Source organism: Ornithodoros turicata, chromosome 6, assembly GCF_037126465.1.
Source record: "Ornithodoros turicata isolate Travis chromosome 6, ASM3712646v1, whole genome shotgun sequence".
Lineage (NCBI taxonomy): Eukaryota > Metazoa > Arthropoda > Arachnida > Ixodida > Argasidae > Ornithodoros > Ornithodoros turicata.
In genome coordinates this window covers 66,410,594-66,424,094 of record NC_088206.1, presented here as the reverse complement: position 1 = coordinate 66,424,094, position 13,501 = coordinate 66,410,594, and the positions used below count along the sequence as shown (strand labels likewise).

At 45.7% G+C, this 13,501-nt stretch overlaps 1 non-coding gene across 1 annotated transcript; it reads left to right on the top strand.

The window, feature by feature from the left end:
• The first annotated feature begins 879 nt into the window (after positions 1-879).
• Positions 880-952, top strand: Trnam-cau (transfer RNA methionine (anticodon CAU)). The gene has a single exon. It is a non-coding gene; the product is annotated as a tRNA-Met (tRNA).
• The last annotated feature ends 12,549 nt before the right edge of the window (positions 953-13,501 follow it).

Genomic DNA, 13,501 nt, shown 5'->3' with positions numbered 1-13,501 from the left:
ATCAAAACAATTCATTCATTTCGTATTGAAATGCAACCAGAACGTGGCCAGAGCTACAACAGGCGCATGCGCAGTTTTGGTTTCAGAAAGGGTTCGTATAGAAATAATTGATGTAACGGCAAAAAAAAAACAAAAAACAAACAAAAAAAGAAACTTACGACACGGCAGCAGAATTAATACTGGGACAGAATTAATACTGCCCGACTGCCTTCCCAAGTGGAGGACAAGTGAGTGGGAAATTTGCGCCCCCCCCCCCCCCCAGGCGTATTCTTGCTCCACAAGGTTGTCTTTTTTGCGCCCCTTTAAGCGGACTCGGGGGCGGGGGGGGGGGGGGGTGCTGTCGGCCCGTGGACGCCGGCCGTGCCTCCAACGGACCAATTTTGTGATCTTTCGCCTTAAGTTTTGCGGACACTTCCACGGTAGCACAGCTCATTGCTTCTCCCAATCACCCACCGCCCAGCTTGCAGGAATGGTATGGTAATTCCTCAGCGACGTTCTCAGTAGTTTTGGCAATGCTTTACGCACGAGAGTATTGAGGACGATAGTGCGTGCCCGAAGCAATACCGAACCGAACCTACCGAGGACGCCACTCCAATATGTTGAACAGGGAGCCTGTTCCCTAATGTTGAACATGTGTGTTCCGCACAGCAACTCCGAGATTTCCGGACAGGCGTCATTCGTCCCGTGTTGAACTGTCGTCGCGAAAAGCCCTTTCACCACCACCACCACCACCACCACCACCAAAGAGCTTCAAATATAAAGCTGCGAAACTCGAACGGCAAAACTATGAGCCATTCTATGGAGCAAAGGCATGAGCAAAGGCAACACAAGTACACGCACTATGTATATGTACCCCAAGATGAACGCCCAAACCAATCCGCCTCGGTAGCGCAGTAGGCAGCGCGTCAGTCTCATAATCTGAAGGTCGTGAGTTCGAGCCTCACCCGGGGCAGGCGGTGTATTTTTTGTATTTTGTTCCACAATCACTATTTTATGCAGATCTACTACTGAAAACGTTTTTTTTTTTTGTTTTCCGAGGGCAGTTAGCTGGGCAAGCTTGAAATTACAATGAAAAATTCACAAGAAATTAACGTATCATTCTCTGTGATCAGTTCTTGCATACACGGGTTGGCAACCGAGCACCGTTGTTTAAAAACTCTCGGTAGAAGGGTGTGGAAGTGGCGATGAGGGTGTGAAGTCAAGTGATGTGAGGAACACTTCATAAGAAGTTCGCTTGCGCAGTTATAATTCACTCTAAGTGTTACAGGATAGATTGTGAGTGCCATTATGTGTCTGTATCATACGTCTGTGTCGCCCGTCCATTGCCCCCCCCCCCCCCCATCCCGCAAACTCAGGCTTTTTTACAGTATGGATATCAAAGCACCATTGACGAGGTTTCCATCTGTGCTTGCACAGAGAGAGGAGTCCACGAAAAAGTTTCTGGAAAATTAGTCAAATGAAATCCGGCGAATTATTTCCTAGATCCAAACCCGCACACGCGCAGAACGTATCTGTAGTTAGAAAAGAAATAACAAAGACAAACAACAGAAACCGTGTCTCGCTGTCATTGCACTGCTACCCAACGGCCCGACCAAGAGTTTGCGTCCTCCACCGCCAGGGGGTCAACCCAAAGGCGAGCCGCGGCGCTGCATTCGCTTGCGCAGTCAGCCAACCCCCGCGTTCCCCATCGCAACGGGGTGTCTCATTTATCACAACGGAGTGTTATAAGTAACACCTGGTGATTTTCACAGCGGGAACTCTCCAATGAACCTGCGTTGGTGATCTGTTTCTACCACCGACAACTTTTCAAGAGTTTTTTTTTTTTTTCATTTTTGAACCTTTGCTGTTTTATTCTCAAATGCTCCGCCGGCTCGGCAACTTGAACACATATTTATAAAGCGACTGGAAACTTGTTTCACGCTAAGCGGTGAGCATCCCCGCGTGAACTGGTCGTTGTATAATACCATAATGGGAAACGGATAGGATTCCGGCTTACCAGGCGGTCCTAGAAGATTCAAGGACGAGTCTCTTTTTTTTTTCTCAGTGGCGGTAATACACCAAGGTTCTTTTCGCCTTGTATGTACATCGCATTCTACGGCATAGGTGTGATAATAAAAAGAGCGTTGCGTAAACAGTGCGTAGTCGTTCGTAGAATCATATCTGAGAGAAGAGATAGGAACGTACATCCCATTTTGGATGATAACAGTTTTAAAGAAGGCTGAGTAAGGAACCCTTTTTTTGTCGATATTACAGAGTTACACAGTGGAACTTTGTTGATTTCCTGTGGAAGATTAGCCCCTGTTATATGAACGCGACAGGAACGGGCTTGTCGTAGCAAACCTTCTCCCATCAAGCCGTACGTGTCAACCAATCTTCTATAGGGAGGATTGATGTGAGGAGGTGCGATACGTCAACTGGACCCGTTTCTGTCGGGTTCATGTAACCGCGGCAATTGTGCCATGGGGAGTGTTGCAATATGAGCAGAACGAACTTTAATGTTGCACGGCTGGCATTTTCCGAAAAGTTCATCAGCTCTTCTAGTCGTACCCATTTGTTCCCAATTTCATGCCTGAGGGATCTCGGCAGTAACTTCCTTTTCGGTGATTTTCAAAAAGGCATCTCCTTCTACACATAACGTGTTATTGAATACGAACAATATTGAAGAACATATTCAAATACAGTCTCGTTAATATGACCCCCGATAATCTGACATATGCGCTTTACGACTATATTCCTGGGGAACAATGCAGTGAAAGCTCTGAAAATCCCCCCGTTAATATGACAATTCCGTATTATGACCGAATTTTTCGGGAACGACCATGGTCGTAATAACGAGGGTTCACTGTAAACAACAATAAAAACGTGAAAATGACCGTGTAATCAGCATTGTGTCCATCTGAAATTGAACTGCGACGAATACATGTATTAAAGTAGGAGCTACTTCTTCATCGCAGGATGAAGAAGCCAGCTCACGATATTCCTTCTCAGCGTTCGTTATGGGAAAAATAATGGCACTGTGAATTGCCCGAAGACTGCATGTTTCAGTAAATTTATCGTACGATTTAAGGTGGCGTGCGTTCAAATTGACGTTTTTGAAGTTGTTGATTTATTGCCGAATTGGAGCATGAAGAATTTTGGACATGGAGGAAGTACACGCCATTTTATCTCAGTGAGTGAACGAACAATTATTAAATTAGTTAGCTAATTAGTTAGTTAACTCAGTTAAATCCCCGGGCTAAATAATTCGCGAGCGGGTGCACCAATCGACGAACTTTCTTTTTTACAAGTATCTGTCTGGTACCAGTTACAAGCTGCGCACCGTGTGAATGAGTGGGAGGCGCTCATTGTTTCGATAAAAATGCGTATGAGTTTCGTAAAAAAAGGCGTAACTTCTAAAGCAGGCCGCTGTCGGCATTAAAATGGGTACTACGATACTACTATTGGTACTCGGTACTATCGTCGACCCCTATCCCTATATGTATTAATAAACTCCCCTTTCTGTTTTCGTGTAAGCTCTTTGCAGTCTTCAAATTTTTCCTACTTATATTCTTCTTATTATTATTATTACTATTATTATTATTATTATTTCCTACACACTCGGGTACCTAGACCATGGGCACCTAACCAAAAATAAAATAATAATAATAATAATAATAATAATAATTATTATTATTCTTGTATTTGCGACGGCAGGTGAACATGATTCCTCCGAGTCATGCTCGTGAGACAAATTCGCGAAGAATATTCCGAACCTGTGATGTTAGTGACGTTAAAATTATCTTACCCCACCTCGTTTAATGCTAGAAACTGGAATAAAATACAAACTTATGCGAATATAGTGCAAAAATTTAGACGAAAAGAAAATCGAAACTGTGCCCCAAGACAATCGCGAACGCATTAAACGGCACCCTAAAGGAAATATCAGTAGGGGATTAATTACGTCTTCTACACCCCTGGGTTGCAACTGCACCGCAATTTAGTCCCCTGGCCTTGAAGTCTACTCCCCATCACTGTAAACATCCATACTCTAGTCACGAAATGGACTAATGGTTTCAATGGTCAGCATTGTCACTTGTCCTAAAACGGACTAAACGACAACGATCTCGTCATTTCCCGTCTCTCTCCTTGCCATCACTTTCATCTCTCCTTCAATTTCGTTACCGAATCTCCTACTGTTTCCTCCTCTCTCTCTCCCTCCCCACCCTCAGTCTCTCTCCTCTTTTCCATCTTCATCACGCACCCCATCACCATCCTGTCACATCCGTCACCTCCGTCTCGTTATCGCCCCGCACTCGCATAACAGCGGATCGACGAATCCAGCACCTGTTCCAACTTACAACAGCAGCACGTAGTACCCACAAACACACACACACACACAGAGCCTGTGTCTACTTATCCTATAGGCACAGGAAAGACGCGCCCGAGAAACAATGCACGTCAGAGTACATTTCCTTCGTGACGCCTGTCAGACGATAAAAAGGAGAGGGAGGAAATTGAATTTCTACGGCGAAATTGATCGTACTCTGCGCGCCATGTGCTGCTATCGTCCCATTGGAGTTTGACAGGCGCGTCGAATCGGCGGTAGAGAAATGGCGGCCGCTGTCCATTGCACGTCTGGGAGCGCATGTGCCAGCGTAGTGTGTGCGTACGGATAGTGTAGTATCCTGGCTGTTTGTGAGTCCATCAGTCACCCGAGTGGAAGGGTGTGCCCTTGAATACGCTGTAGAGGTCAGTGTTGGACGGAAATGGTGAATGTGTTGTGAAAAATGAGATTCTGCAAAATAAAAACGAAGGACGCGTGAAAGATGTGCACACTCTTAGGGAAGCAAATAATATTGGTACTGTTGGGGAGAAGTTGCATTGCCACGACCATTATTCCCTAGATGAATGAGACTACTAAGAATCTGGGAACTGACTGCAATGATCTACTGTAGTACTGGAGAGCGAAATTCAGGTCAGAGCATCAAAAATGGGCAGTATAATTGCAATCCTGGGGAGTAGAAGCTGTAGTTACTCTCTAATTTATATTTTCTTGTGTAGGGTCTCCTCTTACATGCCTGAATAATGCTTAAAACATAATGGTTAACATATACATATGACGGTACATATGCTTTTAAGGCTGTATTTTTCTTTTTGATGCTCTCCAGTCTTGCAGTCAAATATTTTAGCTTCCCCCCTACATATACTATATTTCCAATGTGATAAATTTAAATAAGGAACCAGTGAATCTTCCAGGTATGAAACTGAAACAACCTGAATTGCATGTTTTCAAGCAGGGCCAAACGTTTCAAGTACCAAACGTGTATTATGAATGCCCATGCAGCTGCCCATATGCTACTTGCTGTCCTACTAAACAGCTTGTATAGATTAACTTCAGCATTAGGATGTACCCCTAATCGATATTCCTATCTATATCATACATATCTGATATCATACCAGAAGGTGCACTTGATGAAATGGTACCGACAAAAAGTTAGAGACAGGTCCGGTTCGATATCCGCGAACCAGCCATGACCATGCACTGATTTTAACATACAGACCAAATCCAACGCAAGGGCGATCATATCATTCATACTCCATAAACGAATTTTAATTACTTCCCGAACGCACCTTAAAATTGATCCTCTACCCTTCTCAGCAATTTGCGCCGGCATCATCCGTAATGCATACCAACTACTCGTCCCACCTTATCGCAAACATACGAACTGTTCTAACGTCACGTTTCACCAGGATGAAAAAAGAAGAAGAAGAGAGACGCAGAGAGTCGTTCCACGCCACAACGCCTCGGCAGAGTGTTACTACACATAAGTACGCTTCTGTTTCCAACAGATTCCGCATTATGGCTGAGACCTGCGATGAAGAATCGTTTTCGTACGTGCTGCACGTACTTTAAGAGGTACCACCACTTGCAAGAGCACAGCGCTGCACAACTTCTCATATCTGCACAGCGGGAGTTCGCAGAGTTCTATTTCGCTACCCGCGCTTCAATTACTGCAAATTGCTCGCCAGAGGCGCGGCGGTCGCCTTATGTGCGTGTGTGTGTGTCGTCTGCTCTGCAGTGAGGAAGTTCGCGCATGACACGCACGCAACGGCGCGAGCAGGGACATCTGTCGCGTTAAGAGGGAAGTGGACTGTAGGTTATAGGAGTCGGAGGAGCAGGGATTAATACTTATCTCGTTCCTCCCCCCTCACGAAAAAAACAGGAAAGAGATTTGAATGAAAATGTTACGAAGACGCAGGTGATGACTCTTTCGTGTTTTTTTCCCTTTTTGTACTTTTTCTTGTTTTATACGCGTTAATATCGGTACAAGGTAGCACGAATTCAGGTGCCGTCTGTAAAACAGTTGGATCATTAAGGCAGTCCTTATCCGGCGTGGAGCTCATTCTTAAGCATAACGTGCGCTTATTTTTGTTAAAAGAGTACATACTTCGGTGCCTGGGTGGTCGAACTGCTTCAGTGCAGATGTCGTTTACAAGAAAGGATGGCCAGGAAAGGAGAGGGAAGCAAGACTGCAGTATTGTGTTGCGAATCCAATGATATAGGACTAAATTATTTGCTGTGGGACTGCAATGGCGAATGCCTCTGGTCGTTTGCGTGCAGCGCAGCGTATTCTAGTATGCCGGTGCAGGTTGCAAGTAACGGGGCACGGGAGCTACAAGCCTGTGTATGGTTTTCTGCATTACAACGACGAGTTGAATTCGCCATAAGCAGTTTCTCGAAATGATTCAGGAGCCCCAAGATTAGTTGATTGATTTAGTTAACTGATTAAGATCGAAGAAAAAGGAGCACAACGACTCTAGCAGGACAATGACCGCGGATACTCCGCAGAGAGACTGTTCTTCTGGACGAAGAAGAACAGCAAAAACAACAATTTCTGGGCCCAATGGCAATCCTGTAACTCAAATACTAGCTCTTCTCAAGTTACTCCATCTCAAATATTTTTGGGAGTAACTTGGTATCTTGGAAATACTGTTAAAAATTAGTATGTAGCACTCCACTTTTGGCACTTTTTCGAAGTAACTTGAACCCATGTCGTAAGTTACTTCTAATATGCTTCGGATGTGTTGTTTTATTTGCTCGTTTTTTTTTTCTTCTTCTTTTAATGATGAACTTGGCGACTGATGACGATGATGAAAATGATGAACTCCGAGTACTTTTGTTGGGTGCTATGCCACTTCGAGCGTCCTCCAAGAAGGCATCTCAGGAAAAGAAGATGATCCGGGCAAGTATTTCTTTCTATCTCCATTTTGTTGTTATTTGGTCGACAATAAATTTCACAATTTCACAAATTGTGACATATCTTGAAAGCAACGAGTTACTTTTGTCGAGTATTTCGGATCCTACTCAAATACTTTTTCAGGTTGGGTTTTTAGTACACTACTTAGAAGTTACTTTTTTTGCCTAGTAGTCAGTAAAGTACTCAGTAATTAACTTGACATAAATACTTTTTTCGAGTATCTCGTACAAGCCTGCCCAGAAGAAGAAAAGTCTCTGTTCAAAGCTCTCGCCCCTGAGGCTCTGCACCTAACACCAACAACTTTAGCTTGGTGATGATAATTGAGGCGTTTCATCATCACAGTAATAAAGAGAAACGTATTATTGTTTTTTTTATTTTTTTAAAGCCGTTCTTAGATCTTTCGAAGCTACGAAATCGAGCATAGAGTATGCATTACAAACATATTTGTACATCGAGATGAAAGGTGGTAAGCAATACCCCCAAGAAGAAGTGAGGTACGCAGCAAACTCGTCTCTTGCTCCAGAAGTTTTTCCGAGTTCGAACTTCATTAATTTTCGACGCTGTCCAGTCCGTGCCTTTGCACACGCCCCCAATATGTATAGTCGTGGAATACAGATACCCCGTGGTAAGAGTGACCTCATTAGATGATGAGGTGTCATGTCCGCCGGCATAAACTGCAATTAATGACAATTAACGACATGCCTGCTACTGAAGCATTAAAGGGACAGCGCCCTGGGCTGATTTTGAGGTTGGCGTGTGTTTCCACTATGAGCTACATCTAGACAGCATAAGCTGAACTGCATCCAACAGAGAGTTTATATAGGAGATAACGAAAGAGAAATAAAATGTGATAAAAAACGAACAATATGATGATCATACTCCACTTCGGTTTTCCAGTGACGTTTAGGCATGAATTCCACACCTCCGCTGAGGCGTCGAGTCTGTGCGGGGAGTTATGGGTGATTGAGGGCTCTTCTGAGATGTCATAGGCTGTAACCAGCAAGTTTTGTTGCGTCGCAAGTGAGTGGACTGACTGAATGACAAAGAAGAACTTGGGATTACCTATTAAAGACTGGAGGGAGGGCCATTCTAGATGGCGTAAGCAGCCAATATTAAGTCAGTAGTTCTATGTTGGGGAGCCCAATGACGTGCACTGTCGTCAGACTGGAGAACAACCTATTGAACAACCTACGGAAACTCTATCTTACATGCTAGACATAACTTCTCCCAATGCGAGGTTGCGTTTTGTACAGCTCGCATCATAGTTAACTTGAACGCCATTCCGGCCTGCGGACCATAGTGGTGCTTAATAGAGATAACGGCGGAGGGTGTTTTGGTCATCTGTTTACAGTTATAAGAGCGACACTCGTTATGAAGGCGTTGTTTTCCGCTAGGCGCCGCCACGATGGCGTTCAAGTTAGCCTTGACGCGGGGTGTACGTGCCATATCACGCGAACGGTCCTGAAAATCTGGAATACTTGCTACGCAGAGGGCAGTGCAGCCGTACAGTGTGCTTACTACAACTTAATATGAACTGATCACGGTGAAGGTTTGTGTAGCGTCTCCGCTTACCATAGAAATAATAAGGAGAGTGGCTAGAAGAAAAGCTGGGGGAGAGAGTGACGGGGGAGAGGAAAGGAGTTGTACGGAGGCAAGACCCTCTCCCAATGTCCAAATCCGGGAGGCGCCATGATCGATATTCTGGATTCGGCCACAGCCTTTTCACGTGTGGTATCCAATCCAATTCAAGTCGCTTCCGCTTCCACTCGGCTCCGTGTGCCATGCCGTGTGCGAAGTGTGTTTGTTTTGTCTGCCATCACCTGTTATCTTTGACTCCCTAGGGAACGAGTGCCGTACGGTTTATACTTTGTGCTGTGATATGAAAGAACGGCGCACTGAACTCGTAGGAGACACCGTTCGTAATACGTTAGGCCTACAGTATCGATCATGGCGGTTCCCATGTTGAGATTCCCCCCTTTGCTGGCTTGGTTTCTAGTTATTATGAGAGTTCTATGCCGCTTACTGACCCCAAGGTTGCGCCCAGGGTCGATCTCGGCCGAGCACTCCAGCAACTTGGTGGCGAGGTGTAAAGTTGCTCGAACAGGCCCATTGTCGAGCTTTCGGCGCACGCTAAAGAACCATCGGCGAAATCAGCCCACAGACCGAGTGCTGTAGCGTGGCGCATGATCATGGTTGCAGTGATGGCCACTAACTACTTCTACAGTAGTTTAACTATAACACCTAACTACTTTGTGATTGAGTAGTTTAACTAGTAGTTCAACTACTTTTCAGGGGAGTAGTTAAAACTACTTTTTTAACTACTGCAATGTAGTTTAACTACATCTATAACTACTTAACGATGTCCACCAACACCAATCCCTTTTAGTGTTCTTTGACACCCAAATATGAATCGCAAGCAATAATAAACTTTGGCTCAAGCCATTGCTACGATCGTCAAATACAAAGCTTGCGGCGGGATTCTTTCTGTACCTACGCGATAAATTAAGTTGCAGAATTATTTCGCAGCAAATGAGGCTTCACTAGGTAAGCATTAAAAGTGAAGATTTAGTACACATGCACGACACAATTGCTCTGCACCTCCGTTCTCATCAAACAAGTAGCTCAAGGTAAAAGTCGGAAGCACAATCGTGCCGGAAAGCTTACGGCACAATCGGAAGTAGTTGGCGCCTTCAGTAACCTAACTACTGTAGTTAACTACTTAAAATAGTAGTTTAGTAGTTGCCACTACATTTGTAGTTGTTGCCACTACAGTAGTTGCCACTACATTTTTGCAAGTAGATCATAACCACTTTTTAACTACAATCAGGTAGTTTAACTAGTAGTTTAACTACATGTAGTTAACTACTGGCCATCACTGCATGGTTGTCTGACGGCAAAGCCACGAATCACCGATTATTACGACGTCGTGGTGAAAGAGATGAGAGTGGATGCTAGCCAGCGGCGAGAGCACTCTATCCAATCCCGCACAATGACTGCTCACGGGTGATGTTATGTGGACGTATAGCCCTGCGAGCTAACAGATACCCACTTCTATTGCAGACTAGGTGATTAGGCATAACGAATGTGTGTTGTCATCAAGTAGGAAGCCTGCCTGCAGCCCATGTGGAAAACAAATGTGTGTATTGTCATCAAGTAGGGAACTTACTTATGGAGGTAGGATCCCAGAAGGATGGACCTCAATGAACCTCAATGGATGGAGGTGGACTCCAAAAGGATGACGGATATGTGCAGAAAATTTTGTATGGAAAACGACAGGGCGGGACAATATGCGGTGTTGGCCGCATAGCGTTACAGAAAATTTAATTACAAGCCTTGCGTGGGCTATGGGATAGCCAAATATGTGTGTATTGTAAGGCTGTCATGTGGCGACGTATTTTTCTCTTAAAGGGACTGTAAAGTGAAATATAGCCACAATGTTTCAAGGTACCACCATGTAGACCTTGACTGTGTGATCGCACACACAAGTCATCACCTCTCTCAGTTCATGATACTTTTCGCGCTAATTAATTTTGAACACTTTAAAAAACTGAAAGGTGGCGACAATCAACGTTCGCAAACAGTAGAGGCGCTTCTGGAGACCGCTAGCTTGCTTTGTTCAACGCTCTTTGAAATTCAATTGTTGAACAAAATGCTCAACATACAGCAGAGCTATTACTTACTTGAAGCGTCCAAATTTAAAGCTTTTAGAAAAGCATACAGTTTTTACAGGTTTGCCGTTCCCTCTTTACAGTCCCTTCGAAGACTACAACAAATTATGGGTGTATTGTAATTATTAGTAGCTGAAGGTTTCCCGTGTGTGTGTTGTCATCAAGTAAGAAAACTTGTATTGCTATCTGGAGGATGGGATGAGAGGTCGCAGTGGTTATCCCCTTCACAGAAATTCTGTGTGTATTGTCGCTATCTAAATTCTGAAATTGTATTTTATTTTACACAAAAAATATTACCGAGAATAGCACCACAAAGGATCGTTTTACGATCGTTTTACAAGCAAAATATTGAAATTGTATTGTACTGTATTGGAGGCAGCACCGCAAGCGGTACTGCCCCGATGACCTTTTTATATCGGCCGCGCATTCAAAGACAAGGCCCACCCGGGGGCGGACCGCGTTATCAAGGGGCCCTTCTCCATTATATGAAGGACCGGCTCCCCTTTGCCTCCCTCCTCCGCTTACGCGGATTTGCAGGGAGACCAGGGCACATCGCGGATTTGAAGGGATTCAGAGCATATATATGTTGACTGATTAGATGAAAAATATTGTGTCTTGTGTACCTTCCATCGACGACAAGACAACAACAACAACAACAACTTCATTTCCAGATGTTTTGTCATCAAGCAGGAGGGCCACCTATGGAGGTAGTCCCCTTTAGACTTTCACTAACTTCACGTTACAGTCCTACAAGCTAGATAACGACACTCTCTAGGAGAGTTTGCTTTTCGTACTGACCATACCAAGCGAATAATCCAAACACGGGAGGGTCGCTGCGGAGTGCAGTACGCCACTCACCCTGAACGTGGCGGAAAAGACGAGTAGACGTCAGCCAGCGGCGAGAGCACTCCGCAAGACCGTACAGTGCTTCCTCACGGACAATGTGGCTACGAAGCCCTGCTCTGACAGCGTGAAATATAGCTGCGTCTCCGAAGTCTGGGCCACCGAAGGCCAGCCGGCAACGACGGATCCAAATTTGGAAGTTTATCTCGGTAATTAATAACGCCAACTGTTTACGCTGAACGCGCGGAACAGGCAATGGCTCTAGGAAATGTACGGTGGCCCAGGCGACAGTCGACAGCTGAAATATTTGGGTTAAGCTGCGCCACAGCAAAAGAGGAACACGACAACGCCTGAAACAGTACTCTGCGGTGTGGTGCGGTTGCGGTGCGGTGGCACATTCCGCAAGACGCAACCGTCAGAGCAAGAGATGTGAAATTGGTGTAATCGCTCGCGGAGAGGAAGAACGTTAATTGTGGGCAAGCTTCCATTGAAGACTGGCGCGGCCGGTGTCTAGCCATTCCGCAGTGATTCTATGCCACGAAAGCTTCGTCGGCACCGAAGGAACTGCAGGACCGGACTGCAACTCCCAGATTGCCGTATAAAAATCGCTAACAGCCCACAACTGGATGTCAGCGTCAGGAAGCTGGAATCGCAAACGCCTCACAACATCAACACAGTCAGCGTATTGATGAAGCAGGACTTCGGACCTTGGCCGAAATGCGGGGCTCTGAATGAACCACCCGGTGGCGCATCCGAGAGAGTACTGCACTAATGCGCACACTGGGTGACCGGAAGTGTGCAGTGCCTCTAAATGAACGCGCGACTAAAGTGCAAGGCATTTGTCGGACACCACCGGCACGGCTAAGCCGCCCTGGTCATGCATACGGTGCAAGCGGGACCTCGCGGCCCACTCCACCGAACCGTCCCAGAGACAACGGAACGCGTGTCCAGTGATGGCAGTACGTGTCAATAGTGGTGGCGTGGCAACGACTCCTAGGAACCACAAGCGACTGTAGTACAGGGCCACTAGCGGGTGAGCCCGAAAAGTGATGGGCAGATCAACGAACGATTAAACACAGTGCAATCGAAAGCCACGCCAATAATTTTGATCACCGGTCTCAATGGACCCCCGAAAGGAGCCTCGCAGGAAGACCGGAGGTTCAAAAACAGTGCTGCATTTTTTGATCTGTTCAGTCTTGCCCCTGAAAAAGCTCCGTAATCTTCAAACGCCTTCAGTGCAGGTCGTGGGAACACTCACGAGAAAGGATCATAGAGGCACAGAGACATCATCCGCGAACGCGAAAACAGGTGGTGGGCATCCATTGGGCAGTGTGCGTTCAGTCTCTCGAGCACAGGGTTGATGGCGATGGCGTGCAAGGCGGGAGACAGAGCACACCCTTGGCGGACACCACAAGTTACATCAAAGGGCAGCGACAGGCCGCCAGCAAAAGAGAAAACACTTCTTGCGCCCCTATAGAGCGTGTGTATTGTCATCAAGCAAAAGAACTCCCTATGGAGGCAGCCTCTTCTACACAAACTCTATCTTACGTACCAGATAACAACGCTCCAAAGGGGAGATTGCTTTTTGTACGTGCCGTACCCTGCGAACAATCTTGAAACTCCGGAAGAGTCGCTACGAGGGGGGGGCAGTACAATCCTAGTGGGCTTACTAGAACTTGATATGCCACTCACCTTGATCATGATCAAAGAGCCGAGTCGCTGTAAGCCAGCGGCGACAGACCACAGACTCAC